Genomic DNA, 16,804 nt, shown 5'->3' on the forward strand with positions numbered 1-16,804 from the left:
ACCAGGGGATTACTAAATACTTGAGATTTTTCATTTTTTTTAATAGGGTGAGATATGTTATGGATTTAACATGTGACCAGAAGGTTTACTCGCTTCACAAAGTACATATTCAGGGGTTTTATCTAGTACTTTGGTAATGTAGAGTGTAATACTTTGTATCTTTTTGTCCACCCCTCAAATCTGTATTTATGAGCCCTACCAAAATTATCAATCCATAGTTTAACTAAATTTGACAGATTTTATTACTATATAGTTATCTGAATGTAGTTACAACAAAAAGTTAGGCATAGTTAAATCACTGCATTATAAAAGTAGTAAGCCAGTAAGATAAGAGAATAAAAAACAAACAAAAATGTCACCAGTTTTCCTTTTTTCCCTTCAGAAAAATACATGTGGTGTAGTGTTCCTTGGTGACCCCAAAACACCACTTTTGCCAGTGTCCACACCTTGTACAGTACCATCTGCCTGAATCTGGGCTGGCCTGTTACTTCCTTTTAGCCAAAAGAGTCTGGTGAGATATCACTGTACCAGTTTCAGGTACAAACCTTAAAGACCAGCAGCTTCTGCTGTTGGCATCTCCAGAATGTCCCATACAAAGTCCAACCACCCCAAGACCACCCTGTGAAAAAGCCGACACTAAGCAGGTAAAAGCCATATGGAGGCCAGGCCGATGCCCCGGATTCCCTAACCATACATGTGAGGAATAAGTCATCTCGGACTTTCCAGTCCCAGCAGATGGCATGTAGAATGGAGGCAAGCCCTGCCCAAAGTGGACAACTGTAAGCAAAGCAATGAGTGTCACTGTTTTAAACCACTGAGTTTTGCCAGGGTTTATTAAATAGCTATAGATAAACTCAGCATGCTATATGAAAACAAATATAGAAGAAAAGTTGTAATGTACCTGCTTGCCAAATATTTAAAATCTTCTGAAATTCATCTAGACCCCTATTTTACATCTAGATGTAAAATATTCTACATCTTCTGAAATTATATATCTTCTTGAACTTGAAAAAAGGCTTGTAAACTCTGACAACTTAAACTGGATCAGCATATTTCTTTAAAACAAATAACTCAGAACTCCTACCAGAATAGAAAAGAGGGTCACGACTTCATCTCCAACTGGAGACCTATACACACCCCAAATAAAATAGTTCATGTATTAAATGTCTGTAAAAATTTGCCTATAGATAATCTCTTAGAGAGTATGCCCTCTTAAGAATATGAAGTTTTTGAAACTGATTTGTATCCTCGCATAGAAGCAGTAATGAGTAATAAAGAATACTGCTACCTGTTATTAGTAAATAGTAACCTGAGTCTTTATTAATGGGTCAAACACTTATTGAGAATAGTATACACTATGTGTGAGGCATCCTGGGTATGAGAGAGAGAGAGAGACAGAGACAGAGACAGAGACACCAATCCTGCCCATGGCAGCTCAATCTAGCAAAGGCCCCAAATACAAATACTAACTTTATAAATGCTATATAGAATAAATCTGTGCACAATGTGAACACAAAAGGGAACTAATGAGAACACAGAAGATAGAGAGCTATCCTTTCTACCCCATTCCAAGCAAGTTAAAAAAGATTAAAGGAGATGACATCTAAGATGAGATCTCATTCATGGGAATGAGAAACACAGAACAACACAGGCTGTGGAATGGCACAATCAAGGTGGGAGCAGGTACAGCAGGAGTGGGGGGTTAGGCTGATAGTACAAAAAAATAAAGAGAAATTTATAAGGGCAATATTACAGCTTCAACAAATACACATTCAACAAATACAATTTCTAGATTATAGATGTCTTCCCCCAAAAGCTACCCACAAACATTAAATTTAAGCATTCTAATATTGGCTCCATTAGGAGCACTTTTATCTGCTTTGTTCCCCAAGTGTCTCTAGCATCTAAATGAGTGCCTATTACATAATACACACAAACATTTGTTAAATTTTTACTGCTACAGTTATAACCTTGGACAATTCACTCAGCATCCTTTATAAAAGATGAATAATGGCTTCAAATTACTTTGAGAATTAAATGAGATACCATGTGATAATATTTAGAAAAGAAAAGGCAATAAAAAGTTTGGGAGAATTATTATTTTAGAGAAAAGTAACATTTGTTTATTCATTAAACCCATCAAGCACCTACTATTATCTGAGGCTCTGTGCTCTATAGATAATATCATAAAAGAGGCACAATGTACTCCAAAGGAAATCTGAGACGAAAGGAGCAGAAAGATTATAACATGTAGGGAAATGTAAACTACTCAGAATAGCTCTGAAGTGGAGCAAATATGGTAGAGTTGCAGATAAAGAGAGTGGACAGGTAAGCTGGGGTCCGACTACAAAGAAAATTTGGATACTTTAATAAAAGCGGTCTTCATTTCATGGGAATAAGAAACATGGAAGAACACAGATTGTGGAATGGCACAATCAGGGTGGGAGCAGGTACAGCAGGAGGGGGTTAGAGTGATGGTACAAAAAAATATAATTAAAGACAAATTTGTAGGGGCAATATTACAGCTTCAACAAATACACATTCAACATAGTGGATAACTCATGCATTTACTTCTGTTTTCTCACAAAAACTGAAAATAAAACCAACTTAAAATCAGTAAAGAAGTCAAAAAATAATAAAATAAGAAAAGAGACAAGTTTTTAGACAATATATAGACAGGATAGCAGACTTAGGAGAATAAAGGAAGACACAGAGTTAAGTGACTAAACATGGAGATACCACGAAAACTAGTTAATGTGTTCCAAACCCTGGAAATGCAAAGGACAAAGACACATTCTCTGGCTCCGTCCACTGAGAGCCTAGGAGCATCCATACCCTAACAGAAATGAGCACACCTGATGTTCAGATCTTGGATTCTAAATACCATTATCCATAAAAAAAGAACCAAAGCTCTAGCAAAAAGTTCTTGCACTTGACACCAAATGCACAAGCCATAAAAGAAAAATCCAATAAACTGGACTTTATCAAAATTTAAAACTTTTGTTCTGAAAAAGAATGTTAAGAGGATGAAAACAGGACCTCTGGTCAAGATGGTATCACATCCTCCCACAACCACATCGAAGTTACAACTAAATTACAGAACAATCATCATTCAAAACTGCCTGAAATCAAGCTGACTGGAAGTCCTACAACTACGAAATTAAAGCAGCCGCCACATCAAGACTGGTAGGACAAGGGGCGGAGGCATGGACAGGCTGGCCCCACTCCCACATGTGCCAGAAAAAAATCAGGAAGATACCTCGGCTGGGGAAGTTCTCCCTGAGAACTGAGGGGTCCCCGTCCCACACCAGGCACACAGCTCAGAGTTCCAGTGCCAGGAAGAGAAATCCCCGTAACTTCTGGCTGGAAAAACAAGCGGGAACTGAGGCTGAGGGAGGCTGAGATGGCTGGAGCCCCAGACAGCTCCTCTTAAAAGGCCCACACATGAACTTACTCGGACTCATACCCTCCAGGCTCCGGCGTGGGGGAGGCTGCTCGAAAAGCACCAGAGACATATGGGGAAGAACTGAGTTGTTTATCATCAGGGTGAGAGCTGGGGAGGCAGCTTTCTCCTGGACAGACATGCTATCAGAGGCCTTTGTTCCTTCAGTGAGCGCTTCCCTGGGACAGCACAAAGCGGCCATATCTGGGACCCCAGCAACCTGGCTCACACTGGTAGCTCCGCCCTGGTGATTCCCGAGGCCCCGCCCCACCCAACTTATAGCCCCACTCAAGCTGTTGCCAGTTGTTTTACCATAGGATTGGCCTGTCTTGGATCCTGCTTCAGGTTTTTCCTAAATTCTCTCAAAAAAAGTAGCATCTGGCCTCAGGAAGCCCCATACCTCTCCTTAAGTAATACACAGAAACAAACACAGGGAGGCAGCCAAAATGAGGAGACAAAGAAACACAAATGAAAGAACAGAACAAAACTCCAGGAAAAGAATTAAGAGAAATGGAGATAAGCAACCTAACAGATGCAGAGTTAAAAACACTGCTTATAAGGATGTTCAATAAAATTAGTGAGAACCTCAGTGAACTTAGTGAGGGCCTCAAGAGCATAAAAAAGGACCAGTCGGAAATGAAAGATGCACAGTCAGAAATGAAGGAGACACTAAATGAAATAAAGAATAATTTACACAGACTCAATAGCAGAGTAGGTAGAGCCAAGTAGCAAACCATCAATTTAGAATACAAGGAAGCAAAAAACACCCCATCAGAACAGCAAAAACAAAAAAGAATCCAAAAAAATAAGGATAGTGTAAGAACCCTCTGGGACAACTTCAAGCGTACCAACATTCGCATCTTGGGGGTGCCGGAAGGAGAAGAGAGAGAATAAGAAATCGAAAACCTCTTTGAAACAATAATGGCAGAAAACTTCCATAAATTGATGAAGGAAACAGACATACAAGTCCAGGAAGCACAGAGAGTCCCAAACAAAATGAACCCCAAGAGGTCCACAAAAGGCACGTCATCATCAAAATGCAAAAAGTTCAAGACAAAGAGAGAATCTTAAAAGCAGCAAAAGAAAAGCAGTTAGTTACCTACAAGGGAGTGCCCATAAGACTGTCAGCTGATATCTCAAAAACTTTGCAGAAGGAGTGGCAAAAAATATTCAGAGTGATGAAAAGCAAGAACCTACAACCAAGATTACTCTACACCGCAAAGCTGTCATTTAGAATTGATGGCCATATAAAGAGTTTCCTAGACCCTGGCCAGTTTGGCTCAGCAGTTACAGCGTTGGCCTGCGGTCTGGAGAAACCCAGGTTCAGTTCCCGCTAAGGGCACATACCTCGGTTGCAGTTTGTCCCCAGCCCTGGTTGGGTTGTGTGGGTGGCAACCACTCGATGTGTCCCTTTCACATCGATGTTTCTCTCTCTCTATCCCCCTCCCCCTCCCACTCTATCTGAAAAAATATCGAAAAATGTCCTCAGGTGAGGATTAAAAAAAAAAGTTTCCCAGACAAGAAAAAGCTAAGGGAGTTCAGCACCACCAAACCTTTATTATATGAAATGGTGAAGGGTCTTCTTGAAAAAAAAGATAAAAAATATGAACAAACAAAATGGCAATAAATACATATCTATCGACAGTTGAATCTATAAACAAAATGAACAGGCAGAACAGAAGCATTCTCATAGATACAGAGAACATTTTATTGGTTGCCAGATGGGAGGGGGCTGGGAGAATGGGAGAAAAAGGTGAAAGAATTAAGAAGTACAAATTGGTTGTTAGACAAACCTCAAAGAGAAGGGGGGGGGTGGAAAGAGATAAACCAAATAACTTATATGTATATATGCATAATCAATGGACACAGACAACAGTGTGGGGAAAGGCAGGAGTGGGGAGAAGGGTGTCAATAAGGGAAAAATGAGGAACATCTGTAATACATTCAACAATAAAGATAAATTTAAAAAAAAAAAAGATGAAAAGACAAACTACAAACTGGGAGAAGGTATTTGCAAACTACATACCCAACAGAGACCTTGTATCTAGAATATATAAAGAACCCTAATAACTCAACAGTTAAATAAAAAATACAATCTGCCCTATCGGTATGGCTCCATGTCTACCCATGCACCAAGAGGTCGGCAGTTCGATTCCCAGTCTGGGCACATGCCCAGGTTGAGAGCCAAATCCCCAGTAGAGCACATGCAGGAGGCAGCCAATCGATGTTCTCTCTCATCAATGTTTCTATCTCTCTTTCTCTCTCTCTCTAAAATTAATAAAGAAAAGAAACTTAAAAAGAAAATAGTAACAACAATCCAATCAGAAAATGAGCAAAAGACATTAACAGATATTTCTCCAAAAAGGAGATACAGATGGCAAAGAAACACATAGAAAGATTAGTGATTAGTCATTATAGAAATGCAAATTAAAACCACAATAGGATATCACTACATCTATTAGAATAGCTAAATAAAAAAACAGTGATTAACACAAAAAGGTCAAGAGGCTGCTGAGAAACTAGATCCCTCATATTTTGCTAGTGAGAACATAAAATAGTACAGACACTCTGGAAAATGAGCAGTAGCTTACAAAATTAAACATACACTTACCACATGACCCAGCAATCACACACTTAGGCATCTACCCCAGAAAATGGAAAACATAATGTTTACACAAAAACCTATACTCAAATGTTCAAAGCAGTTATATTCATAATATTATACAAAATATTAGAAACAACCTAAGTGTCCTTCAATGGGTGAATGTTTCAACAAACTTGGTACATCCGTACAATGGAATACTATTCAACAATAAAAAGAAACTAATTACTGATATACACAACATCAAATGCACCTCAAGGGCATTACACTTAGTGAAAAAAGTTGATCTCAAAAGGTTACATACTGTATGATTCCATTCATACAACATAATGAAATGACAAAACTACAGACAAAGAAAATAAACTAAAGTTTACAAGGGTAGTGTTGAGGATACCAAGAGGTAACAAAAGAGATTCTTGCCCTGGCCGGTTTTGCTCAGCAGTTGGAGCGTTGGCCTGCGGTCCAGAGAGACCTGGGTTCGGTTCCCACTGGGGGCACGTACCTCAGTTGCAGTTTGTCCCCAGCCCTGGTTGGGTTGTGCGGGTGGCAACCACTCAATGTGTCCCTTTCACATCGTTTTTTTCTCTCTCTCTCCCTCCCACTCTATCTGAACAAAAAATGGAAAGGTGTCCTCAGGTGAGGATAAAAAACAAACTAACAAAAAAACGAGATTCTTTTAAATGAAAAAGCTCTGTTATCTTGATTGAAGGGATAGGTACACAAATCTATACAGGAAATAAAGTTACAAAGAACACACACACACACACACACACACACACAAATGCAGGTTTAAGAAACAATGGGAACTGAATAAGGTCTGAAGACTCATTAACAGAAATATCCAGATATGTTGGTTTCCAGTTCCCATTAACATGGTGGAATAGGTAAATGCAGCAGTACTGGCATCCTCCCAAGACTACGTCAAAATAACAACTACAAAATAACCATCATTAAGAGCCACTTGAAATCTACCTGAACAGAAGAAACCACATTGGCTGATAGAAGGGACAGAGAGACAAAAGAGGCCAGTCCCACACTGACATGTGTTAGTTAAAAATTAGGAGAACAAAAATCAATTAACATGATATACCACATAAACAAAGGAAAGGATAAAAATCATATGATCAACCCTGGTCGGTGTGGGTCACTGGTTATTAGAGTGTCAGACCTCGGACCAAAGGGTCTCAAGACTGATTCCTGGTCAAGAGCACATACTTGGGTTGCAGGTTCTATCCCAGATCCCAGTCGGGGCACATGTGGAAGGTAACCAATCAATGTGTCTCTGTCACATAAATGTTCCATTCTCTTTCTTCCCACTACCCCCTTCAGTGTTCTCTTAAAATATATATATGTATCCTCAGGTGAGGATTAACAACAACGAAAGTCATAAGATCATATCAACAGATGCAGAAAAAGCATTGAACAAAATATAGCACCCATTCACGATTTTAAAACTCTTAGTAAAGTGGAAATAAAACTTATCTCAGCATAATAAAAGGCCATATATGACACACCACAGCTAATGTCATACTCAACAGGAAAAAGCTAAAAGTGCTTCCCTTATGATCAGAACAAGACAGGGACATCCACTTTCACCATTCTTATTCAACATAATATTAATAAGGCCTAACCACAGCAATTAGACAAGTAGAAGAAATAAAAGGCATACAAATTTGGAAAGGAGAAAGTAACTGTCAGTATTTGCAGATAACATAATACTGTACATAGAGAACTCTAAAGATTCCACCAAAAAAAAAAAAAAACCACCACAACACTGGAACTGATATATGAATTTAGTAAAGTAGCAGGATACAAAATATAATATCCAGAACTCAGTTGCATTTTTACATACTATTAATGAACTATCACAAAGGGAAACTAAGAAAGCAATCTCACAACTGCATCAAATATATATATAAATTTAACCAAGGAGGTAAAAGACCTGTACTTGGAAAATTATAAAACACTGAAGAAAGAAACTGAGAAAGATACAAATAAATGAAAGCATATATCATGCTCATAGATAAGAAAAGTTAACATCATTAAAATGTCCTTATTACCCAAAGCAATCTATAGATTCAACACAATCCCTATTGAAAATACCAATGCCAGATTTCACAGATCTAGAACAAGTATTCTAAAAATATTATACAGAACCACAAAAGACCCCAAATAGCCATAGTAATCTTGGAAAAAAAGAAAAAAAAAGAACAAAGTTGGCACTGGTCGGCTTGGCTCAGTGTTTAGAGTGTCAGTCAGCCCATGAACCAATGAGTCGTGGGTTTGATTCTGGTCAAGGACATGTACCTTGGTTGCGGTTCATCCCAACTTTGGTCAGATGGTGCAGGAGGCAACCAGTTGATGTGTGTCTCTCTCTCTCTCTCCCTCTCCCTCCCACTCTATCTGATAGCCTCGGGGGAGGATTTAAAAAAAAAATAGAACAAAGTTGGAGGTGTCACACTACCTGATATCAAACTATACAAAGGCCATAGTAATCAAAATAGCACTGTACTAGCATAAAAACAAATATATATCAAGGGAACAGAATAGAGAATCCAGAAATAAACCCCCACGTATATGGTCAATTAATATTTGACAAAGGAGGCAAGAACATACAATGAAGACATTTAATAAATGTCATTGGGAAAATTGGACAGATACATGCAAAAAAATAAAACTAGACCACCTTCTTACATCATGCCCAAGAATAAACTCAAAATGGATTAAAGACTTAAATGTAAGACCCGAAACCATAAAACTCCTAAAAGAAAACATAGGCAACAAAATCTCTGACATTTCTCTTAGCAATATTTTTTCTGATATATCTATTCAGGCAAGGGAAAAGAAAAAAAAAACAAATGGGACTACATCAAACTAAAAAGTTTTTGCATAGAAAAGCCATAAACAAATTAAAAAAGCAATTCACCACATGGGAGAACATATTTGCCAATGTTACATCTAATAAGGGGTTAGTATTCAAAATTTATAAAGAACTCATATAACTCAACACCGAAAACACAAATAATCCATTAAAAAATAGGCAGAAACCCTGGCCAGTGTGGCTCAACAGTTAAGAGTGTCAGCCCTGCCCTGGCCGGTTTGGCTCAGCGGTTAGAGCGTTGGCCTGCAGTCCAGGGAGACCCGGGTTCGGTTCCCGCTAGGGGCATGTACCTCGTTTGCAGTTTGTCCCCGGCTCTGGTTGGGTCATGTGGGTGTTAGCCGCTCGATGTGTCCCTTTCCCGTCGATGTTTCTCGCTCTCTCTCTCTCTCCCTCCCACTATATCTGAACAAAAAATGGAAAAGTGTCCTCGGGTGAGGATTAAAAAAAAAAGAAAAAACCTTTAAAAAAAAAAAAGAGTGTCAGCCCTCAGACCAAGGGTCTCGGGTTCCATTCCCAGTCAAGGGCATGTACCTGGGTTGAAAGTCTGACCCCAGGCCCCAATCAGGGTCATGTAGGAGGCAACCAATAGATGTTACTCTCTCACAATGATGTTTCTCTCCCCCAACATCTTTCACTCTATCTTAAAAAAAAAAAAAAAAAAAAATTGGAAAAATATCCTCAGGTGAAAATTAACAAAAACAAAATGGGCAGATGACCTGAACAGACACTTCTTCAAAGAAGACATACAAATGGCCAATACATATATAAAAAGATGTTCAATGTCACTAATTGTCAGAGAAATACAAATTAAAACCACAATAAGATACCACCTCACACCTGTCAGAATAACTATCATCAATAAATTCACAAACAAGTGTTGGCTATGATGTGGAGAAAAGGGGACCCTCGTGCTCTGTTGGTGGGAATGCAGACTGATGCACCACTATGGAAAACAGTATGGAGGTCCCTCAAAAAATTAAAAATTGAACTGCCTTATGACCCAGCAATTCCACTGTGGGTATTTATTCAAAGAAACCCAAAACACTAACTCAAAAGAATATATGCACCCCTATGTTCATTGCAGAAATATTTTTACAAAAGCCTGTATTTGGAAGCAACCCAAGTGCCCATTAATAGATGAGTGGATAAAAAAACCTGTGGTACTGCCTGGCCAGTGTGGCCCAGTAGTTGAGCGTCGACCCGTGCACCAAGAGGCTGCCGGTTAAATTCCTGGTCAGGGCACATGCCCAGGTTGTGACCTCCATCCCCAGTGGGGGGCATGCAGGAGGCAGCCAATCAATGTTCTAACTCATCGATGTTTCTCTCTCTCCTTCTAAAAATCAATAAAGAAAAAATAAAATAACAGCTGTGGTACATATATACAATGGAACATTATGTGCCCATAAAAAAGAATGAAATTTTACCATTTGCAACAACATGGATAGACCTAAAGGGTATTATGCTTAGTGAAATAAGTCAATCAGAGAAAGACAAATACTATATGATTTCATTTACATGTCGAATCTAAGGAACAAAATAAACAAACAGAAACAGACTCATAGATACAGAGAACATTTTAATGTTGCTAGATGGGACTGGCGCGGGGGGGGGGGGGTGAATGAAAAATGTGAATGGATTAAGAGGTACAAATTGGTAGTTACCACACAGTCATGGGGATATAAAGTATACTATAGGTAATACAGTAAACAATATTGTAACAACTATGTATGTTATCAGACGGGTACTAGATTTATCAGAGTGATCATTTGTAAGTAATATATATACGGCTAATCACTATGCTACACACCTGAAACTAATATAATATTGTATGTCAACTGTAATTGAAAAACAAAAAATTATTTTAAGAAAAACTTCACCATTGAGAGAAGTTAGGTTTCTGAAGGAGGTACATGGAACTTAAACTATTGTTGCAACTTCCTGAGAGTCTATTATTTCAAAGTAAAGAATTAAAAGAAAAGGAACAAAAGCCAGTGCTCCTTGGAAAAATGACCAATTCCAAGGCTAGACAAAAGCAGTTCAAGGTAAGCCTAGAAAGTTCTAAAAAAAAACAAACGAAAAACAGAGATACGCCCTGGCCAGTTTGGCTCAGCAGTTGGAGTGTTGGAGTGTTGGCCCGTGGACTGGAGAGACCTGGGTTTGGTTCCCGCTAAGGGTTCGGACCTCGGTTGCAGTTTGTCCCTGGCCCTGGTTGGGCCCTGCGGAAGGCAGCTACTCAATGTGTCCCTTTTGCGTCAATGTTTCTCTCTCTCTCTCTTCCTCTCTCTCCTTCCCACTGTCTGAACAAAAAATGGAAAAATGTCCTCGAGTGATGATAAAAAATAAACAAAAATAAGTAATTTCATTATATCTGTAATACTTTCAACAATAAAAAAGGAAAGAAAAAATGAGTAATTACAGAAAAGGAAGTAAATTATTTGTATTATACTGCAAATTTCATAAGTTCATTTTAATAAATAAGTAAATAAGCCCTGGTCAGTATGGCTCAGCAATTAGACCAAAGGGTCTTGGGTTCAATTCTCAGTCAAGGGCATGTACCTGGGCTGCAGGTTCAATCCAGAGGCCCTATCAGGGTCATGCACGAGGCAATCAATCAATATGTCTCCTCGCTCACATAGATGTTTCTCTCTCTCCCTACCACCCCTTCCACTCCATCTAAGAATTAATGGAAAAACATCCTTAGGGGAGGAGGGGAGGAGGGGAGGAGGGGAGGAGGGGATGGGTGAGGGGAGGAAAGGAAGAGGGAAAGAAGTGGGGAGAGGAGGAAGGGAGGGGAGAGGGGAGAGGGGAGGAGGGGGAGGGGGAGGGGGAGGGGGAGGGGGAGGGGGAGGGGGAGGGGGAGGGGGAGGGGGAGGGGAGGGGAGGGGAGGGGAGGGGAGGGGAGGGGAGGGTGAGGGGAGGGGAGGGGAGGGGAGGGGAGGGGAGGGGAGGGGAGGGGAGGGGAGGGGAGGGGAGGAAAAAAAGGTAGTAGACCACAAATTGCAGACCAAACCCAGGCTGGCAACAACCTTGTCCCCATAGAGCCCAGTGGCATATTCTCCGGGGAAAATGAACAGAGCTCTCTACTTGGGAGATATCAAGCACAGCAGAGAGTAAGTTCGAAGCACAAAACAAAGCAATCTACACAGAACTATGTACTCTAGGTCCCCTTCCCCAGTTCTGCATTTCTTCTCCCTGGGCATGCGATTTACAGTCTCCATCAGAACACACCAAGAGCCCCAGAATAAAGTCTCTAGAGAATATTCATATTCCCGGGTCAATCACTGTACTAAGCCTTCAATGACCAAGCCTCACTCATCCTCACAAGTCTTCCATAGGTTTTATTGTGCCTAACTCCTAAGTACAAGCCATCAGCCCAAGGATGGCCAAATCTCTGAGGAAAGCTGCCAACATCAAAGACAAATCAAAATAAGCAGAAAAACAAGAACCCAGAGGAAACTGAAACAATGTCATGAAGGAAAAAAATTTTAAAGGTGTTTAACTATAATATGAATGTGCTGGATGAAGTAAAAGAATATATGTATCCATGAAGTACAAAAAACATCCTGATGAAAGATAAAAGTTGAAAAATATCTCACAAGAAGGGTAAAAAAAATAAATAGAAAATAGAAAGATAACAAAATCACATGTCACTTGAGAAGACCAATGAGAAGAAATGATCAAGGAAATTATACAAGAAAATTCCCCAAATCTAAATAAATGATGTGCATCTCCTAAGTAAAAGGATGGGTCCAACGCAAGGAAAAAAACCCTGCCAAAGCAAACACTGCAAAATGTCAGAACACCAGATATAAAGAACAGAAGAACCTTAAAACTTCCGGGGTGAGAGATGGGGAACTGTCACATAAAAAAGACCAAAACCTAGCAATAAATTAATGAATCTATGCAACTTCACAGAGTCAGATATTTTGTGCCTCCTGTAGGACATGCAGCACTCATGCAATATTCTAACCACTCACCACCATTGCCCACCCCACTCCCCCACCCCCAAAAAAAGAAGAAAAAAAAAAAGAATGTTTATCAAGGCTCTAGATCTTACTAACAAGTATCAGGAAATGTAAGGGACACCAGAGAGATTCATTCAATAACATCCAGGCTGTAGGAAACTACAAGACAGATGAGTTTCTTCAACAAAAAAAGTCAAAAGGTAAAAAAGATACAAAGAGGAACCAATACATTAAGAGAGACAGGTCGCCACTCCGGCTCCGCAGTGCAGCCGCCTCCCACCCACCTGCTTCTCGGACCATGGCCAACACGGAGCGCACCTTCATCGCCATCAAGCTGGATGGCGTGCAGCACGGCCTGGTGGGCGACATCATCAAGCGCTTGGAGCCGAAGGGGTTCCACCTCTGGCCATGGAGTTCCTTCCGGCCTCTGAGGACTCCTGAAGCAGCACTACATTGACCTGAAAGACCGGCCCTTCTACCTCAAGCTGGTGAAGTACATGAACTCAGGACCTGTGGTAGCCAGGGTCTGGGAGGGACTGAGTGTGGTGAAGACAGGGAGACTGATGCTTGGGGAGACCAATCCAGCAGAATCTAAGCCAGGCGCCATTCGTGGAGACTATTGCATTCAAGTTAGCAGGAACATCATTAACGGCAGTGATTCAGTAAAAAGTGCTGAGAAAGAAATCGGCCTATGGTTTAAGTCTGAAGAATTGGTTGACTACAAGTCTTGTGCTTTTGACTGGATCTATGAATAGAGGTGGAAAAAGCATCAGTCCCCTTTGGCTCACTTGGATGTGTCCCTGGACACAGCTCTTCATTCCACTAACTTGGAAACAATAGGATCGACCTTTCTTTTCTAAAGCATATTTAGCAATAAAGCCTTTTGAAACTGGGGGGGGGGGGGGGGGGGGGGGGGGGGACACAAGAGATCCGTCAATCAATGACAATTTATGGACTTTACTTAGATCCTGATTTGAATAAACTGTTGAAAAATGTAATTATGAGGCAATCAAGGCAATTTGAACTCTTACTGGATATTTAAAGAATTATTGTTAATCTTTTAAAGGTATAATTGCATTGGGGTTATAGTTTAGAAACTCATCCTTCGAGATGCGTACTGAAATTTTCACAAGTGAAATTATGTATCTGAGTTTGCTTGCAAAAACTCAAAGGGAAGAGGAGTAGACAGGTATACAGATTTTTTTTGAAATGGTTATGAGTTGATAAATGTTGAAGTTGGGTGATGAGTACATGGGAGTTCATTATGTTCTCTAACTATTCCATATTTTGGGGTATTTTTAATGAAATCCAAAATAAAAATTATATCTGCTATATGAAGCTAGAACACCATAAAGCAATACATTCATAGGTCTAGTAAAAATTACATTCAAACTGCAATTCTGTACCCAGCTAAAACTTTTAATCATAAGGAAATCAAATTAAAGATATTTCCAGACAATGTCTCAAAAAATTATACTCTCTCGTCCTGGCCTGTGTGGCTCAAGTTAGTTGGAGCATCATCCCATGCACCAAAAGGTGGCAGGTTTGATCCCCAGTGGTGGCACGTGCGAGAGGCAGCCATTCTACGTTTCTCTATCACATCGATGTCTCTCTCTCTCTCTCTCTCTCTCTCTCCCTTCCTCTTTCTAAATACCAATTTTTTAAAAGGTTACGAATGAAAAAATTAAACTCTCATGCACTCTTTCTCAGGAAGTACTGAAAGTTGCACTCCAGGAAAATAAAAGATAAAAACAGGAAATATAAAGGTCAGAGGACCAGGAAACAGGAAATCCAAACCTTTTAGAGATATGCAAAAGGCATTATATTCTGCCTGGAAAGCAGGAATTTCACAGAGAGTAGCTTGATGAAGGGTCCCTAAGAGGGGTTAAGGGGGTGGGAAGGGGACCAGGAAGGGACAGGACAACTAATTCTCTGCTATTTGTGCAGAAAACTATATTGAAAAGCTATTGGAAGGTATGAGAAAACTCAGTCACAAGTACCTAGGAAACAAAGCAAACAGAGATATACAAGACAATTGTTAATTCCATGAAAAACAAAATCATACAAGGAGGGCAATGTAATCAAAGTATACAACTGGCTCTATGATGAACCAGACTCCCATAGTCATAAATGAACACTGAGTATATTTAACAAAAAAAATTTATAACTATAATAGGTAGGTGGAAAAAGAAGAGTGTAAAGCAGGTGGTTTAAAGCTAAATACTCATCTACCTTAATATAAAGTCAAAAATGTCTTAAATTTTAACTCAAATACAAACATAGGATCAAGGATACCTACTGAGCCCCCTTCTTCCTTTGTCACAAAAGCTAATTTTGTTCAGAACCCATTTGCACACCTACCCATTTAGGCATGTGCTCAGGAAAAAGCATGTCCAGTTCCAGGAGTGTGACTAACTGGTCTGAATGTAAATCCCATTTCCCTTTCTAGTGAGTCTTTCAGAAACAGGCACAGAACCCAGGAGATAAACCTGCCAAAGAGTTTCTAGGCAAAGTTTCCACACTCTTATATAACTACAAGAAAAATGTTCTCTTCTTTCTCTGGATATTCTTGTGCTAGACACAACTCCTGAAACTGCTGTAGCCATCTTATTAACCTGAGGGTGTGGCCAGCCAATGACTCAAAGGAGCAGATGAAAAACCTGGAGCCCTTAAGACATGATAGTGCCACCAAATCAATTAGCCTTACAACCCATCCTGCCCCTGGACCTCCAACTAAAAGTTAAATTCTTTTTTGTTTGTTTTGTTTTTGGTACATGCCCCTAGTGGGAACCGAACCCAGGGCTCTCTGGTCCACAGGCCAATGCTCCAACCGCTGAGCCAAACTGGCCAGGGCGAAAGTTAAATTCTTTTATTTGAAGCCAGTTTGGTCAGGGTCTCAATGTTGGCATCCAAAAGCAGCCTAACTGATACAATGAACATATTGCTTAGAAATAGAGGAAAGTGGCAAGAAGACTGGACATAAAAGTGATGGGGCAGAGTTTGTCAACTAGGGGTCATGGTCCACAGTGCCCCAAGTGTTTTATATGTGCCACAACCCTCTAAAGACCTCAGGACACCCAAATCCTCTTCTACTTTATTCATGTAGACCCCGGGCTGAAAAAAGTTTGGGAAGCAGTGCTCCAGGTAGCAGGACTAGCAATAGTGCGGATGTACCTAGGGACTGCTTTTTTCAATATTAGCCTGTCAGCAGCATTCAATTTTGAGTATATGCATGTTAAAACTAAAAATTAATTCCTAAAAAACATATTGCAGTAAGCAAAAGGGACTGAAGATCTGATCTGTAAGAGAAGTCATTAACAATATCATAAAGAACTTAACTGAAGACTATTTCAGAAACAAAACTAAAGAGGGCTGGGTAATAGTTGATTTGAAAGTGACAGGAGAGGAACAGCTACAAGGAGTAAAAGACTACAAATGTTTCTTCCTTGGGGACATTACTCAATCACAAAGAGAAAACACAAAAATACTTTTTGTTATGCATTACACTGGTTGGATTATACTAGATGCTATCTACCAAAGTCTCAAGTTTTACAAGTAATTCAACTTGGAAAGCTAAGATACAGTATAAATTAAAACCAGAAACCCTTCATTCAACCATGTGTTAAGGGCTAAGCAAGATTCTACTACTAGACACAGTGCTCAAAATATACATGGCTCCTGCACTCATGAAATTAATCTAGTATTTGCTAAACCATGTTCCACAAAAGCAAGATAGACTAACTATGAGTGAGAGATGAGCCTGGTTTTGAATCCTACCTTACCAACCAGTAGAAAAAAAATTACTTCACCTCTAACTAAATCTAAATTTTCCATCAGTTAAATGAAAATAATACCTTACTAGGTTGTGGTATGTGTATGTTTACAAAGTGTTCAGGTTTAAGGATTGCCCTTAC

The 16,804-nt window shown here is 39.8% G+C and overlaps 1 protein-coding gene and 1 pseudogene across 14 annotated transcripts in view; one reads left to right on the plus strand and one right to left on the minus strand.

The window, feature by feature from the left end:
* The window catches only part of DYRK1A (dual specificity tyrosine phosphorylation regulated kinase 1A), a 161,837-nt gene that overhangs the window by 123,546 nt on the left and 21,487 nt on the right, over window positions 1-16,804 (minus strand). For 2 of the 14 annotated variants that reach the window (XM_036242440.1, XM_036242430.1), the window contains exon 3: window positions 13,175-13,348. The exons of 10 other annotated variants lie outside the window; for them this stretch is intronic. The gene's annotated coding sequence lies outside the window, so the exon portion shown is untranslated. Of the gene's footprint in view, window positions 1-13,174; window positions 13,376-16,804 lie in introns of all 14 variants that reach the window. 2 more of the 14 variants (XM_036242428.1, XM_036242429.1) reach the window with 2 other exon arrangements.
* Window positions 13,189-13,726, plus strand: LOC118616895 (annotated as a pseudogene).

This window comes from Molossus molossus, unplaced genomic scaffold (assembly GCF_014108415.1).
Source record: "Molossus molossus isolate mMolMol1 unplaced genomic scaffold, mMolMol1.p scaffold_m16_p_5, whole genome shotgun sequence".
NCBI classification, from domain to species: Eukaryota; Metazoa; Chordata; class Mammalia; order Chiroptera; family Molossidae; genus Molossus; species Molossus molossus.